The sequence below is a fragment of the Trichechus manatus genome, unplaced genomic scaffold (genome assembly GCF_000243295.1).
Source record: "Trichechus manatus latirostris isolate Lorelei unplaced genomic scaffold, TriManLat1.0 scaffold00121, whole genome shotgun sequence".
Classification (NCBI taxonomy): domain Eukaryota; kingdom Metazoa; phylum Chordata; class Mammalia; order Sirenia; family Trichechidae; genus Trichechus; species Trichechus manatus.
The window spans coordinates 5,919,204-5,935,790 of NW_004444057.1; the positions used below are offsets into that span (position 1 = coordinate 5,919,204).

The 16,587-nt window shown below is 41.5% G+C and overlaps 1 protein-coding gene across 4 annotated transcripts in view; it reads right to left on the reverse strand.

Moving 5' to 3' along the window:
* Positions 1-16,166, reverse strand: part of MARCHF3 (membrane associated ring-CH-type finger 3) — a 164,676-nt gene extending 148,510 nt beyond the window's left edge. Inside the window, exons 1-4 of one of the 4 annotated variants that reach the window (XM_023738688.1) lie at positions 11,019-15,553; positions 10,269-10,318; positions 9,872-9,930; positions 4,078-4,128 (exon numbers count right to left, since the gene is read on the reverse strand). The gene's annotated coding sequence lies outside the window, so the exon portion shown is untranslated. Of the gene's footprint in view, positions 1-4,077; positions 4,129-9,871; positions 9,931-10,268; positions 10,319-11,018; positions 15,554-15,937 lie in introns of those variants that run through there. The other 3 variants (XM_023738686.1, XM_004384293.1, XM_023738687.1) reach the window with 3 other exon arrangements.
* Between the last annotated feature and the right edge of the window lie 421 nt (positions 16,167-16,587).

A 16,587-nucleotide genomic window follows, 5' to 3' on the forward strand; every position in this document is an offset into this window, starting at 1 on the left:
CAAAACATCTATTTCAGATATTCCTAGATATTTTCTAGAACTTTCCCTCCAGCCTCTGTCAACTGACACTCCCTGACAGAGGCTTAGAAAATGAGGGAACTCTATAGCTCACAACCAGCTTGCTTCACGATGGGTGGGAACCAAGCACACACGTTACCAGGCCTGATTGCCATATCTCTTATGTTTTCTCCAATAAGAAGCCAATGGGCCTCTTGCAGCCAACTGAAAACCACTCCTAGAATTTTCATTCTAGAGGGATGTCTGTGAGGGCTGTGCTTGCAAATCTATCCCAACATAGTATCCTTGGATCAGGCATAAAAATCTAGGCTCTGTGTTTAAGCTGGAGAAGGAATAAAGACTAGGAGAACTGCCAAACTTCTTTTTCCATTAAGAATCCACGCCACTCACTTCCCCTCTTAAAAGTTATAACCTGCATAAAATAATCCTAGTTCAAAAGTAGAGTGTTTTAATTTAATCTGCATTAATGACCTTTGAAAGTGTGAGCCTAGACAGGCCTCTGAGATTCAAGCAATGAAACCATCCACGCAGAGTACACCAAATCCATAAGCCAGGGTACTTCTGTGAAGGGCTCTGTGCTCAAAGTGAATGAATACTCACTCTAACGACAGACTTAAAATTCACTCATCGCGGTGTGCCTCCATCTACTCATCCAAATAACCACATGCTCTCTGGGCATGTGTTCAACTGCTTAATCTAGCATGAGGAGACGGCTTCTCTCAGAATTCAAGGCTCCATCTTGGTCTGGCTCCCAAAAATGAGGTATTATCTCTCATCAGGGCAAACACAGAAAAGCACTGCTTTTTTTCCCCTTAGCCCTTTGCTTAAAAATTAGATTAACTATAATAGCAAAAATGAAGCAACTTCTGCAGTAAAAATTCCTAACATATAAATAATTATTCCTCCTGTCGCCCACAAGGAAAAGAAAAAGGTGACTGGATTTTCTGAAAGTGTACTTTTCCCGTGTATTCCCATGTCACCTCAACTTCAAATATGAAGATAAATGAGATTTTAAGTTAATTCATTTTTAATTGGTTGGTTATTTCTTGTCAGCAATTTCAAACATCAGGTAAATCTATATATATAATTGTATATAGCTGATTATTAAGAAGCCTGGGTGGCAGAAGTGGTTTGCGATAGGCTCCTAACCGAAAAACTGGCAGTTCAAACCCACCCAGCAGCTCCGTGGAAGAAAAGGCCTGGCGATCTGCTTCCGTAAAGAATACAGCCAAGAAAACCCCATGGAGCAGTTCTCCTCTGTAACATGTGGAATTGCAGGAGTTGGGGGCCAACTCCACGGCAGCTAATAACAAAACAACAAAGCTGATTATTGCTTCCCATTTATACTTTTATAATGCAAAGCCTGCCATTTTAATTGGCATTCAGAGGTCTGCCAATGTGCGAACTTAAGCAACTCAATTATTTTGCCAAACCGGGGAAGTGAGTTATCTAGAAACAAATGGGAATGACAGATTAAAAGGCAATCCTTGCTAATACCTTCATACTGGGCTAGTTAGTTATATCCTGTTGAGTCCTTCCACTTCTTAGGAAGAACAGTGCAGCGAGCATGGCGAGACATATTGCTTGGGCCTCTAATCTTAGCTGTGACATTTCCTGTCTCATGTTCTACCATCAGTAGTGACCTACTTGTTTCACCAACTAGGCTTACACGTGGGAAACACAATTATTTTTATATTTAGCACAAAATGTAGCCATGAAACATTTCAAATGATTTCTAGTTCAAGATAGCCACATTAGTCTTGTGTTCTGGTAATATTTTTTTTTTTGCTTTGTCGTTCAGAAACTTATTATGCCTCGTTAAAAAGAAAGCTTTCACCTTATTTTTTAAAGCAACCTGTGAAAATGCTATATGATGTCAGCATCTAATAAACTAAAAACTAGCAAAATGTGAAGAACCATGTCCTAGTTACTTATCTTGTTTGAAGAACCAGCCCCAAATGGCCCTTGTTGAAAGTGATAGGAAACAACACTGCTAGTATCATTTCAGTTTGAAATCCTTAGAAAAGTGAAAATAACTTATTAATGATGATAAAAGAGTAGACAACCAATACTCAGAGATGGAATAGAAATGTATAAAAAAAAGAGTCATGAGATTTGTTTTGGTAAAACTACAGGCAAAATCTAAAAGCTCACCACAAAGCAGTACACAGATTACAATTTTACTCGGCCTCTAGTAAATCAACTTTTCTGAGTAATCCAGAAAAGTTGGTTTACTAGGCGGAGTAAAACTGTCATTCATAGTTTTCAAAATTAACAAGAAAGCCACCTTTGCAAATTTATGTATACATGTATATAGCATAGCAAATGGCTGTTCATAATTTTAAGTCGTTTCTTGTTAGCTTTGATCCACAAACCCTAAAGACATTACAGGATCGCACATTCTAATGAACAACACTCGTTGTTCCATGTCACTTGTAAATAAGTGCATTCCCAAATATTCAACCAAATCTCCAAAACAGACAGATGTTAGGAGTCTGCAATACACCTATTTAAGTGAATTTCCAAAACTCTGTGGCTATACCAGCTTGAAAGCAGCTGCTTTTGTGAATCATAAAGGACCTTTCAAAGCACAGTGTTCACACATGGAAAAGCACATGTTCTACTTTGCCTCTGCCAAAGAAGCCTCACCTCCGTCCCCCTCCCCCCACCCCCAAGTACTTGGGAAGTATTCCAGCAATGCATGCGCACCCATTATGGATTCTTTCTCATTGCAACTGCTCTTTCTATACATTTTCTATAACCTCATGCTGTTTTCCACCCACACAGCTTAGAAAGAAAGAAAAAAAAAAAAAGAGAGACTTCGTTGAGCCATAAAAGGGCCAATCTACAGAGTTACTGTATATGAAAACCACCCTGTCAAAGGCAGGCTGTCAACGGCTTACACAGACTATGCACCTGTCTCACTTAAATAGTAATGATGTACTGGCCTAGCCCTTTAATTACCAATCTCATTTTCACCTAGAACCCGATGAGCTCTTACACAATCACATGCCCAAATCCACCAGGGTTATAATATGAGGAGGAAAAGGGTGCCCCCCCACCCCAGGACACACAAGAATAAAGTACAATGCAAACAACATCAAAGCATCCTCTTCCTTTTCTTTCCCCGTCATTTTTTTCACTTGCCTCTGATGCAAAACATGAAAACAATCTGGAAGAGCTAGATTAAAAATTATTCTCAAGTACAGATGTATTTTACTCACCAAAAAATTTAGATTTGTTCTGGAGATAGGATACGGGGATTTAACAGAGAAGCATATTTCATAGTAAGCAACTCTAACAGATTTTTTTGATAGTGGAAACACGAGAAGGCCAGAAAGCAGTATAAGTGGGTTGAGACTGATACTATGCTGAGAGACAGCAGCTTGCGAGGTCACCTGGGGAAAGGCAAGCGGAAGATGAGCAGGTAGGAAGCGAATGTGAAGTCTTGTCAAAATTGAAATGATGATTTATTTAGTTGAGTGGTAAAGTCACACTGGCAGCAAAGCTGCAAGCCCCAGAAAATAATGCCTCACAACATATTTAGCAGGCGACACAACAACCTACAGAATGACAGGGAAAGAAAAAACACACAAAAGTACGCACTTCAGCAGAGAAGGTCCTGAGCTGAAAGCCGAGAAGAGACTTTGGAGAAAGGCACTCTACCCTCATCTCTGTCAATTCCTTCCAAATGAATACGTGAGGTAAAGCTATTTTTCAACTTGTACCTTCGTAACTATCTCAGGATAATTAAGAACATAGTTGTAAGAATAAATTATTTTAGTAGATATGAGTTCAAATGAAAAAGTATGTGTAACCAGAAAAAGCAATTTTATTTCTTTAAGTAAATCTGTCACTGCAAATTATCATGCAATTATAATTCTCCCAATTTACAATCTAGTGTTATAGATTTACACCTTTATTTTTGAAGGGTTTCTGCTGAATTAAAGGAGTTGGCATTCTTAAAACTGTAATCAATAGAAAAACTAAAGTTAACAGCGTTACTCAAATTTCTCTAGATTGCACCAACCTCTCTTGAAACTCTTACGTAGTACTTACTGTAGTGTGTCTTTTCTCCAAAAAAACTTCGGTATCTCTATCTTATTTTACCTTTAAAGAAATAAAAAAATAAAAGGAGGTTTTGTTAAGTTTTCTTTTATAGGAAAAATCTGAGGTGCACGTACTCAGATCAAGTGACAATGGACATCCTACTTGATTCCTAACGCAGGAGATAAAGATTGACTATGGATTATTAGAGGTGAAAACATCTAAAGAATTATTCCTTTATTAACTTAGTTGTTCATTCATCCATGTTTACAAATACAGCCAGTCTCTGCCCTCATGGAACTTGCAAGTTCTTATTAGTTGTAAGAACTTATAAGAACTTATTATCCATTTTCACAAATACAGCCAGTCTCTGCCCTCACAGAACTTATCGGTTCTTATTAGTTATAAGAACTTACAAGAACTTATTAGTTGGGAAGACAGACAAAAAAGAGTACACAAGTACATTATACAAGATTGTGACAAATACTATAAAGGGAACAAAAAAGGGGCAGATACAGAATTTTGGAAGGGCCATAGGGTTTCCAAGGCTATAAATCTTTACGGAAGCAGACTGCCACATCTTTCTCCCACAGAGTGGCTGGTGAGTTCGAACCACCGATCTTCTGGTTAGCAGCCAAGCACTTTAACCAATGCACCACCAGGGCTCACAGGGAAGGGTGGGGAATCCTAAATATTAGATAGGATAATCCTAGAGATGCCCTGAAGAGGAGACATTTAAGCCAAGATATGAATGGGAAGGATTTAGCTATAAGAACCGTGGATGTGGCATCCAAGCAGAGGTAACAGCAAATGCAAAGAGTCAGAGGTGGGAAGGAGACTGGCTTATTAGACAAACAACAAGGATGTCAGTGTGGTTGGAGGGCTGAGAGAGTGCAAGAGGGTAGTTAATGAGGTCACAGAGATGGGCAGGGCCCATCACCTAAGGCCCTGTAGGCCAGGATAGTGTTGGGACTGTCTTCCAACTCAAAGGGAAGCCATGGAGAGCAGGGAAGGGACATGACAGATGGACCTAGCTTAGCTGCTTACTAGCTGTGTGACACAGGCAAATTACTACCTCCTTTCAGATGCTAGGAGCTCTGGTGGAGCAGTGGTTAAGAGCTTGACTGCTAACCAAAACGTCGGGAGCTCGAATCTACTAGCAACTCCTTGGAAATTCTACGGGGCAGTTCTACTCTGTCCTATAGGGTCGCTATGAGCTGGAATTGACTCGACGGCAACGGGCTGGTTTTGGCTCAGATGCTAAGTTCCTAATTTATAAACGGGCACTCAATAAATAATGGCCAGTTACAATCATCAGCAATTATCATTGTTCTTAATACTATAACATGTAAATTAATGAAAAAAATTCACCTAAACTTCAAATAGGCCTACACTGCAAAATAATATATCATAAAAATAGAATAATTGAGAAATAAGGAAATTATTTAATCTTTTTTATTCAGTAAAGATCATATACTTATTGAGTACAAACAGATATAAATTAGTACATTCAAATTCATTAGGGTTTATCGTGGCTCTAATCAGAACAAACGCTGATCTTGGCTCATTTCTTTGCCCTTAATTAGTCCACTTTGTGGCTTTTCTCTCCCTGTCTACCTAGGCCTTGCTATTTTTTTTCCAGAACTGCATAGCAGTTCCAACTACACAGCAGTCAGAGGAGAATTTTATGGTTATTTTCTTAAGCATAACACGTAGCAGACACAACTGCCTCCTGTCATCTATTGCTCTCCTCCCCTCCCCCCACCTCATACTTCTTTCTTGCTAACAGAATCCTGATTTTGTTCAAGTTCCACCTCGTCCTCCCTCAGGTACTCATGGTGAGTCCCTTGCTAGTGACTGGTATAGACATGGGTATGTGATCTAGTTCTGACCAATGAGATCAGAAGAGAGGTCTTCTGGGGTTCGTTTAGGGAATGTCTTCAGGTATTTCAAAACGGGGGGATCCCTTTTCTGTGCTATAGATATTGTTGTGTCTGAAGTGACTGCAAGTGACATCTGAACTGCTGGAGCCATCCTGCAATGAAGCAAGGAACCAGTCTTAGAGTGAAGTGGACCCTCAGGACAACAGAGGCAGAAAGATGGAAGAAACCTATATTCTGGATGATGTCATTGTGCCACTGAATCAACTAAGTCTGCCACCGGCCCTGTTTCTCACATGGGATAATAAATTTCTTTACCATTTATGTCAACTTGAGTTGGGGTCTTTTGTTTCATGCAGCAGGTGGTCTCCTAGCAGATGTACCATATTATCTCTACTTGCACATTTCCATTTGGAAACACAACTCATTTCTTTTCTCTAGGAAGGTCTAGGACTGAAACCAGGACTTCTGACTCTAGCTCAGTGAACTCTAAGAATGCATTTTAATCTACCACACTAGATAGTTACTTGGAAAAGCCCAAGGAAAAAACACCCTAGAAATCATAACAGGAGGATGGTACTTTGGCCTAGGTGTTGGTGTTGTTAGGTGCCCTTGAGTTGATTTAGATTCACAGTGACCCCATGTGACAGAGTAGAACTGTCCCTTAGGGTTTTCTAGGCTGTAATCTTTACAGGAGCAGATCATTAGGTCTTTCTCCTGTGAAGCCGATGTGTGGATTCACACTGCCAACCTTTTGGTTAGCAGCCAAGCGCTTAACCATTGTGCCACCAGGGCTCCCTTTGGCAGGGGTAGTACCAAATGGTCTCTGTGTGTGTGGCTTTCCCCACCTGTTTAAAAATTTTGACTTTCACCTCCCACCTGCCTGGGACATTCCCCAAGGCTGAACTGAAGCACACCTTTCACTGGTCTTTTGTTCCATAAGGCTACTAATTTTAAGCCCTTACCCAATTACAAGAGTTTCAGTGAAGTGATCACACAGAACTATAACAGATCCCAGAGACAGGTCACATGTTAAGGAAGCAGAAGCAGCTTCGCGCTTCACTGGGACAAGAGGATGAAGGGAGAGAAGCACTCAGAGAATAAGTGCAATATTGCAGTTGTACCTGAAAAGGAAGGGGGAAAATCTTGACAATCAAAAGACACTATTCTTTCAGCTATGTGGCGTAATCTTAAAATTGAAACTATCAGAGACCAGTCAAATAAAATATGAATCTTACAAAAAAGCACAGATGATAATTGACTGAGGAGGGAAGGTATGGAGTGGGATTATTATTTGGTAGCTGATGGTGGAGGCTGGGAATGAAGTAAAAAAATGTATCACGTAAATGTCTAATGGTTCACAATAAGCAAAAAACAGTATGCCTTGAAACAAATTAAACATTCTAGTCTAATACGCATTTTTCCTAAAAGAAAATTATAGAATTATAAAGTTAGCACATAATGGAGAGCAGAAAATGTAACGTGCATAGATTTCATAATTTTGTACAGTATTTGAGAAACATTACTTGAAAAATGGGGTGAACACTATAACTGGTGAAAATATGCTAACAGACCATAATTAAAACAGAATAGTAAATGGTGCCTTAGCTCTGGAAAGGGTCTCTATCAGGATTCCACTTAATGTCTTCATTACTAATCTGCACTGAAAATGGAAATTCATTCAATGTGAGGATGGTATCTCTGAGACGTTGCCAGGGGCAGGAAAGTGGGAGAAAAATGTCTGAAGAGGTTAGAAACAATACAACTTAATTAGGTAAATCAGGAAAAACAACCTGAAACAACAAAAATTTTTAAAATAAAATAAACGAAGGAAAAAAAACTAAAAAAATCACTGGTGATATTCCAAAGGGAGAAAAAAAGTGACAACTATTGACATTAACTACAAGGCAATAAACTGGCCTCCAAAGAAAAATAGGTCATGGCTAGTCAGAACAACAAGTTAACAATTCATCAGCAAAAGATGCATTCGTCCACATGTTCTGTTTTTAAAGAAATCAGGATAGGTCTGCCCTTCTTTTTACCCTTCTGTGTATATCTATTTTGGTTTTGTAGGAAGCTTCATCTCCTTGATAATGAGTATCTCTGTCACTAGTAGAGTCTTGTGATCTTGTTTCTTAATGATATAAAAAGTGAGCAGGAGGAGGTAAGAGTGATTAGGCAGGTGAGGAGAAGTGTCATTGGCAAGTATGGGTAAGGATGATGAAAACTGAGGTTTTGTGAGACTTAATTACTTTTGTACTGTGTAAGGCTGCCAGAGCATGTAATATCCCAAAAGAAGAGAAGTTGTATTACTACGATCTTTTTCTTAGCATTAGAAAGATACATTGGAATGCTTTAGAAAAGTCCTCAAAGAATGGTAAAAAATGCAGTTACTTCGGTAGAGAAAAAGATTAATGGTAATACTGATTATGAGACAGGTTTTATAAAATAGAGTTCTTACCTGAAAAGAAGGGAAAGAGAACATTAAAGAAAGGATAACATTATTGGAGGATGAGAGGTAAATTAAGAAGAAGTTGAAATTAGGGAAACTAAAAAGGTTAAGGGATAAGAACTTTCTGACTGTGAGAACCTCTGTGTGTGTAACGTATTTGCAAAGTTTAAGAACAAAAAGGTTTGGTATTTAGGACACTGAAAATCAGATTTGAGACAATGCCAAAGCAAAGCACCACAGGGAGAACCTCCACTAGTTGCAGTGAAGGGAACCAGCTGATTTGTTCCACAGACGTTTGCCTTGACACCCTCAACTGGAGCCTCCCTGGGGTCCTCCAAAGCACCCAGATCAAAATGTGAAAGCAGAAGCTCTGGGCTATGCAGGGCAGGCACTCCTGATTTCCAAGCTCCAAAAGAAATCAGTGTTTGAGTCCATGACCTAATTTAGGGTAGCTCACCTTCTCTGTTGCCTTGGACATCAAACTGCTTTTTAGACACAATCACTCAATTTTGTAATGATATTTTCTTGGCCGGTATGAGAAGAAGGCACCTCTGTTAAGTGAGGCTCAGTCTCCCACATGAGACAGAAAATCAGGGTCCTTGATCTCTTGCAGTCATTCCCAGCCCTGTAAGATCTGACATTAAAGGGCTATTCTAATGGTCCTCACTTCAGAAGTTAAGCTTAATTCAGATAATTCATGAACTTCTTCTGGAGACATGGTCTCTACAAAACCACAGGAACCTGGCTCCCAGGACTGGTGCTTACTGAAGCCATCAGACTATCTGATAAACGTGATTATGTAGGGGGAGCTTCTTAAACAAAATGAGATTTATAAATGAAAACTATTACAAAAGTTAGTCTCTGAAATAGAAATAATCTGTTGGAATTATTTAAAACAAACAAACAAACAAAAGACTATCCTCAACAAATGTCAAGCTTCCCCATCATACCAAGCTTTGAACATCAGCAACCTCTAGGCCCAGCACCATTTTGCTCCTCAAAGACTCCTCAAACCTCCTACAGCCAAAACTAGCTAGCCACCTGCATTGACTGGCAACAGGACTTCAAAAGACATGACAGTAAGGCTGTCTCGGGTCTCGGGGGGGGGGGGGCAATCAGTCAGCTGCCTTTTCAAGATATGACAAGGGCTATGGGAACAAAACAGCAACTAAGATAGATGGCTTAGACTAGGGTAGGAGTGGGAGACATCCTTAAAGAGGACACAACAGGGAGGTAATGAGAAGGAGGCAAGGCAGTGAGAAGGAAGCAATGAAGCAGAGGGACTTTGAAGAAGGAGGGAGCAGGAATGGATGATAGTTATACGAAGTGCTGAGACTGGCGCTAAAGCTGAAATTTCAGCACTAAGATTCTAGTGATTGCTACCATTTACATTTTTGGTGAACATCTTTGTGCATATTCCTTTTGAGCCCTTGCCATGTTCCCTTTAATTCTTTGTAGACACTAGTGCACCTACCATCTTTTCTTGAGAGGCTGCTCAAGATGAAAGGTGTGTGCCCTCAAGAGGCTCCCAGCCTGGAGAGAGATTACAGAACAGGAGATGAGGACTCTGCTGGCAGAAGGCACCAGGCCAGAGAGGGGACATGGAAAGGCTTCCCAAACGTGTGCATGCTTGAACTGCGTTTTGAGTTAGCTAAGCAGAGAAGAGGTGCTACTCATGGTAGGTACTCAATTAATATTTGTTAATTAATTTCAGTTCCTTATGATTTGTAATGATTACCTGGAAGATTCTTTAAGGACTGGGCGCTAGTTCTTACAACTGTTTATACTATTTTCAAAAAAAAAGATAAACCTATTCACTTTCATGTTCAGGCATATAATCCAAAAAAAAAGAAAGAAATACTATACCTTACCTTTGGTGGAAAGGGGGTGCACTCATAATTGGAAAAGACATCTTCTTGTTCTGTTTATTTCATAGCAAAAAGTGTTAAAATCGTTCGAAAAGAGCACACTTTACTCACTTGAAATGTGTCTGCATATTTTAGCATAAAACATACTAGGCAGCTCCTAACATAATTGGATGGCTATGCCTTGCAAAAACTTGATTTCTTTTTAATCAAATTTTTAGAACCATACTGGGTTTCTTGTCAGTACTGCAATAGTGAGCAATAAATACATCATTAGATCAATGGTGGTCTGATGATGGATTACTCAAAAGACAGTTCCAGCCAAGAAGAATAAGCTCAGAAGTCTCATTGTGCAAAGATTAATAAAAGATTGTTTCAAACACAGATACTGAGTTAATGTAACAGGCAAGAAAACACTGCAAAATAAAACAGAACAGCCATGCATTTGTAACATGGTGATATTGATCATGATTTTCCTAAGTACTCCAGAGCAGCCACACTATTACACATGCTTCTGATTAGACCCAGAGATGAGAAGGAAAACTTATAAAAAAAGAAACTAACCAGTGGAAGGCCTGCTGCTATAATAAATTATTTAAAGCAAGCAGGGCGAGCAGGTTGTGAAGACAGTATAAAACAGAATCAATGCCCCAAGAAACCTCAAACCATCAGCACCTCTATAAATTTCTTACCACCCTGTCTGGCAGTTTACTAGAGGTATTTCTTTCCCACCACTCTCCACAACCCACTCCCAACCTGGACCATTCGGCTTTTGTCCAGTTCTTTTCTCAAGAGCTTAACATTTGTTTTTCTTCTGTAACCCAGGATGCTGTCTTCAGTTAGTCTTCAGCTTGTATCAGAAGAGTGTCTGTAAGGTCACAGATGAGTGCATCTGTCACTTCATTCATCTGGATCTTAAATTTCCCACTGAAACTCTAAGCTGGGGATATCTAATATGACACATATCAACATGACTTTAATAGCAGCCTCCTCCTCCTTTTTTCTTACTAGTGTCATAGTTAAACCCACAAAGCTGAAGCTAGAGTACAATTTCTATAGCTCAATGACTTTTTCCAGCTCAGAGGATGTTACTAGCACCCAAAAATTAAGATGAGGTAAGAGCTTGAGGGGCCATTGTGGACGAGAAATAGTAAAAATGGTCAAAACCTAAGAATTAGGACGTTAAGAGGGTGGATTGACTTGAAACATGAATTTTTTGTAAGTAGATTTGACTGTGGGGGTAAGGGTAAAGAAAGAAGCATCAAAAACTTGAAAAGAATTTGTCAAATGAAAGTTGGATGCCAAAAGCATGCCATGGCCAAAAAGAAAGTAAGAATTGTTGCTTAGAAGCTTGCAATGACCTATGGTCTAGTTTCAAGAAAAGCAGCATTATACTGCAGTTTTTAAACTGGACAGAAATTGGTCCCATTGATCAGGGGATGTGATATACCTTAGGCTTTTTAATTTTTCAAAATTCTTCCAATCATGCAAATGCTGGGAAATGAAACATAAGCAACTGTCTTCTGTCAGAGTGAAAACATCATTAACAGCATAACATGACTCAACAGGCAAACAGCACAGATCTAAAATACAGGTCCAAAGACTTCTATGTGTTGTCTTTGCAGCCCTGGTGCTCTGTGACCTTTAGCAAATAATTTGCCTCTCTGGGTCAAGGCTGGCTGGTTAAGGTCATGGTCATTGAACCAATTATCCTACACAGTGGTTAACTTTATAAAGAAAACTGTTCCAAGGTCACATTCAATATAAAAACATTTTTGAAGAAACAGGTAAAAAAAAAAATGTAGATGATATGAATGACTAAGCAGAATCCTATCATATCACCACAATGCTAAATTACAAACAATTAAAAATGCAAGGACGCTTCTCGGTTATTGGTGTCATCTTTGACTATGAAAGACAGGATCTCAATATTATTATCCTTTTGTGGCTGCTGTGGGCTCCTCTGCAACAAAGTTAAAAAAAATCATTGTACTCAAAGGATTGTTAAGATAAGCGACCTATAAACATAGCTGCCAAGTGCTTCTTAAAACAGAAATTGCTCTGTAAAGTCCCAGTGATGAGCCAATGGTCTGGAAAAATCCAGGTTCAGTGCCCCAACCTATCCATGTCCTTTTGTCACCAAGAAGTAAATATTCCGGGTACTTGTGACCTCTGTGGAGAAGTCATTTGGTTTTTTAGGTAGTTGAATGGTAGAAAGAGGGAAGGAAAACTTCTGATAGACCCTTTCTCTTTTAAGCCTTATCTAGAAGTCTTAAATTGAGAATTATGCCAGTTTAAAATGGGAGGATAGAACCCAAATGTCGGTATCAAATTATAAATAAAACAAATTAACTGGCAATAATTAATAAGTCAAAATTCACACTGATTTCAGTGAAAAGAAAGGTAGCAATCAATTCTCAACATATTTCTGTGATGCTGAGAAAATTTATCTACTCAATTAACTGGACAGCTCAAAATACTACTAAGGTGACTTTCAGAAAATGAGATATCTCTGGGCCTCTGGGTGGGTAGCCTGGGACATTCACCTGGCTGAGAGGCAGGCCAGATCAGTTTCCCACGGAGATCCTTGTATATCTGTACTAGCCCAGCTGAGGTGCGAGGTATGCACTTTGGTACTAGCCCTCAAGCTGGGGACAGCTTTTAAAGAGACAAAGGTGCCTCCCAAGGTTTAGCATCCTTCTACCTCCAGGGAAAAATGCCCAACAACTATGAGTTAGGTCTGGCAAGGCATCCCAGAGCATCCCCAAAACCCACTGGCCTTGGAGTAGGAGATGGAGGGCCTAAGACTGGGGAGGGGTTGAGAATTACCTTGCTTCCCCAGGCAGATTTCCTTAGAATTGGGGTCAACCTGGAACAGGTACAGCTGAGGATTCTAAAACACTTTCAAACACAGGACAAAAGATGCCCATTGTTGAGGGCAGAGAGACTTACTGCATTATCTATAAATTTCATAAGGCTGATAAATACCACCTGGAAATTTCTGACATATGTTAAATTAACTGATGGACTATAATTCTTCTTTTATCTCATAAACATCATTCCCGTGTTTCTCAAACTATGGCAAGGGAGACCACTGGCATCAGAATCACCTGGGGGTGCTTGTTAAAAATGCAGATTCCTAAATACCTCTCCAGACTCCTGAATTAGAATCCCTAGGACTGGAGAACACTCCAAGAACCAAATTCTAAGGAGTAACCCAGTTGATTCTGATAACCCAGACTAAGGTGGGAGCATTACTGAATCTATACAGCCCATCAGAAATTTAAAGACATTCACAGATTAAGGCTTTGCATATTTTCCCCAAAATGCCTTAAAAATGAAAGCAGTATTTCTTGTGATGAGTTCTTAAAAACCATTCTAGTTTATTCTGCCCAGATATAATTAACACTGTTACTAAAATGTAATTATAAAATTACAGGGAAAATATCAACTCTGCTTCTCCAAAATATTGCCTTTATTTTGTCACCTAAAATAATTATGCTATCAAAAGGATTTATAGTGTTTTAAAGTATCTGTCACTTGGATACAGGAACTTATTAAGTTGGCATACCCTTCCCATGCCCTTTTAGTCATGAGAATTTTTGTGATAAAGGTTTTTATTATTTTTTTTTAAACTATAAATTCTGAATCACTGCAACTAGTGGTTAGTCTGAATATGAATTTATATCCAAGTTATAAATTCCTAAAAACATGTTTCATTGGAATTACTAAGGCAGTCCTAACTCTAGTAAACTAAATAGCCTCTGCAAGAAAGCTCTGTTTACTTCTATTAAGGTTTTTTTTTTTTCTTTTTTTGGTGCAAAACAATTCAGTTTTAATGTATTCTCTTTAAAAGCAAAAGAAAAACAGTTTCTGATATACATGCTACTGCAAAGCAGTAAACCAGTGCTGCATGGTGATGTGACAAGCACCACATTTCTTTTCTAGGGGTTTTTTTTTCCTCCTATAAGGTCCTCACTCCCCAAAGTGTGGCTTTAATTATTTCACAAAATGCAGCTTGACATTTCTGAAGAGACAACACTCCCTCTACCCCCTCACCAAAATCACAAGTTCAGCCCTAATAATGAATGAAAATAGAACTTGAGACTGGGCTTTGTTTGTAGCATGTTGTTTCTGCTGAGGGTTGCCCCCCTACCCACGCTCCACCCCAGTGCCCCGACTGAAGTGGACAAGTTATGTTTTAACAGATGGGACGGCTGGCGGCTGCTGGGCTGTAAACCAGGAACAAGGAATCTGCACCGAATGGTACAGAGTGAATGCTTGTAAAGTTCACGGACATACACTGACCTAGACAGATAGGCAGATCCAGGTATGCTTGCTTACACACCACACACACATTCTCACCATTTACCCCAGTGCTCAGAAGATCAATCTCCATGACCAAGGGGAAGTTCAAGGCAGTTTGCCCTTTATATACTACTATCTCACTCACCTATCAACTATATATGTGTGTGTGCACATACACATGTATAACTACGTATCTCAATGTTTTTATGGTTTCAAAGATTAAAATAGTCCCAAATTCTGTACACAAGTCTCTATCTGGTACTCTCAATAAGCTCTCATTCATGTCAAATAAGAATTACAAGAAAATAGTAAATTGAATTATATTTAGTCCGCACATAATATAAACTAAAAATCCAAACCAACCCATTGCCGTCGAGTTGATTCTGATTTATGGAGACCCTACAGGACAGAGTAGAACTATCCCATAAACTACATGTTGGTAATTGTCGACCCCCTCCCCCCACGCACACCCAGCAAAACAGATGCATTTACCCCCTTCTTATTAAGGGGGGAAAAAAATCTATCCCAGACTGAGTCAGAAACAAAGTGTCAGGTTTAACCTTGAATCCTCTGTTGTCAGTTCCTGTCACAACTTCATCACTTAAACACAGGAGCTTAAATAAACAGCCAACGACCCTGGCGGTCCCTTTCACAGTCTCGTCTTGCATTTTCAGGGGCTCCGAGCACTCAGACAGACAACAGTTTCCCTCTAGCCCTAACCAAGTCCTTCAGGCACATCTTGCGGGTGGTTGTGGAGGTCCGCGCACCTCCGGAGGGAAGCAGATTCGTGTGCTAATAGAAAGTAATTACAAAGTTTAATATCCGCGCTGTCAATGCCTTTCAATAGCTACAAAACACCTAAGCCCCTGCCACAGAACCCAGCTGGTCACTTAAGTTTCTTGACCGCGGAAGACCCATCCCACACGTAGGCTTCCTCAGTCTACAGATTCAGACCCGGACGCTGGTTACAACACCGCATCGGCTTCGGCGTTGGTTAATTTTTCAGGAACCGTCCGCGCACCACCCGGGCACGGAGGCGCCCCCAGCGCCGCGTCGCCGCGTCGCCGCGTCGCCGCCGCAAAAGGGCAGGGGACGCGTCCCCGGCCCCACCTGAAGATGATAATTACAACGCTCCAAGTTCGTGCGTACGCAGAGCCGCGTCCTGCGCAGAGTTGGGATGCTTTGAAAACAAGAAGTTCGGGAGTAGGGATACTGGCACGGGGTAAATCCTACCCAGCCTTCACCTCCCCACGGCGGCTACGCTCGGACGGACCGACCGACGCGCGCCAGGACGCGTCCAGTCCCCCGGCTTGCCGGCCGCCGCACAGCGCCCAGAAGAGCCGCTGGCCCTCGGCGCAGCCACTCACCTTTCTCGCCGAATTTCGATCGCAAACTGACGCCCCTGCTCGGGCTCCTGAATCCCAAGTTGCCCCAAATCTGCTCTCGCCCCAGCGGACCCAGGCACACTGGTTCGGGCGGGCACCTCAGGGGGAGCACGGCAAGCCCGGTGGCTGCCTCTGTTCAGAAGCCGCCCAGAGCGCGCTGACAATTCATGGACTTGCTCAGCGAATGAGGCAGGACGCGGGGCCGAGCCGAACGCACTCGGGGGAGAGGGGGCAGAGCAACGGGTGGGGGGCGGAGCCAGCCCCGGGCCGGCCCTGCGGGGCGGGGCGCCCGTCGCCCAGTGACTGGCGGCGGCGGCAGCCAATCCGGGCGGTGCCCGGGCCCCAGGCGGCCGAGGGCCGTGTTGAGTGCCTAGCTCCGTCCCGCATCTGCTAGCCAATCGCCCGCGGCCGGGGGCTGGCGAGAGAGACGCGCTGGTGGCGGGTAAGTTCGTGGCGGCGAAGATAGAGGTTTAGGGCCGGCGCTGCGGGGGCTGCTGCAGCGGGACCTGGGTGCCTCGGGAGGAACATGGTGGCCACGGACAGTCCTTGGCAGAGAGAGGCCTGGACGCCGCGGGGAGCCCCCGAGCAGCCGCGTCTCGGCGCGCTGTGAAGCAAGAAGCCCCACGGCACCG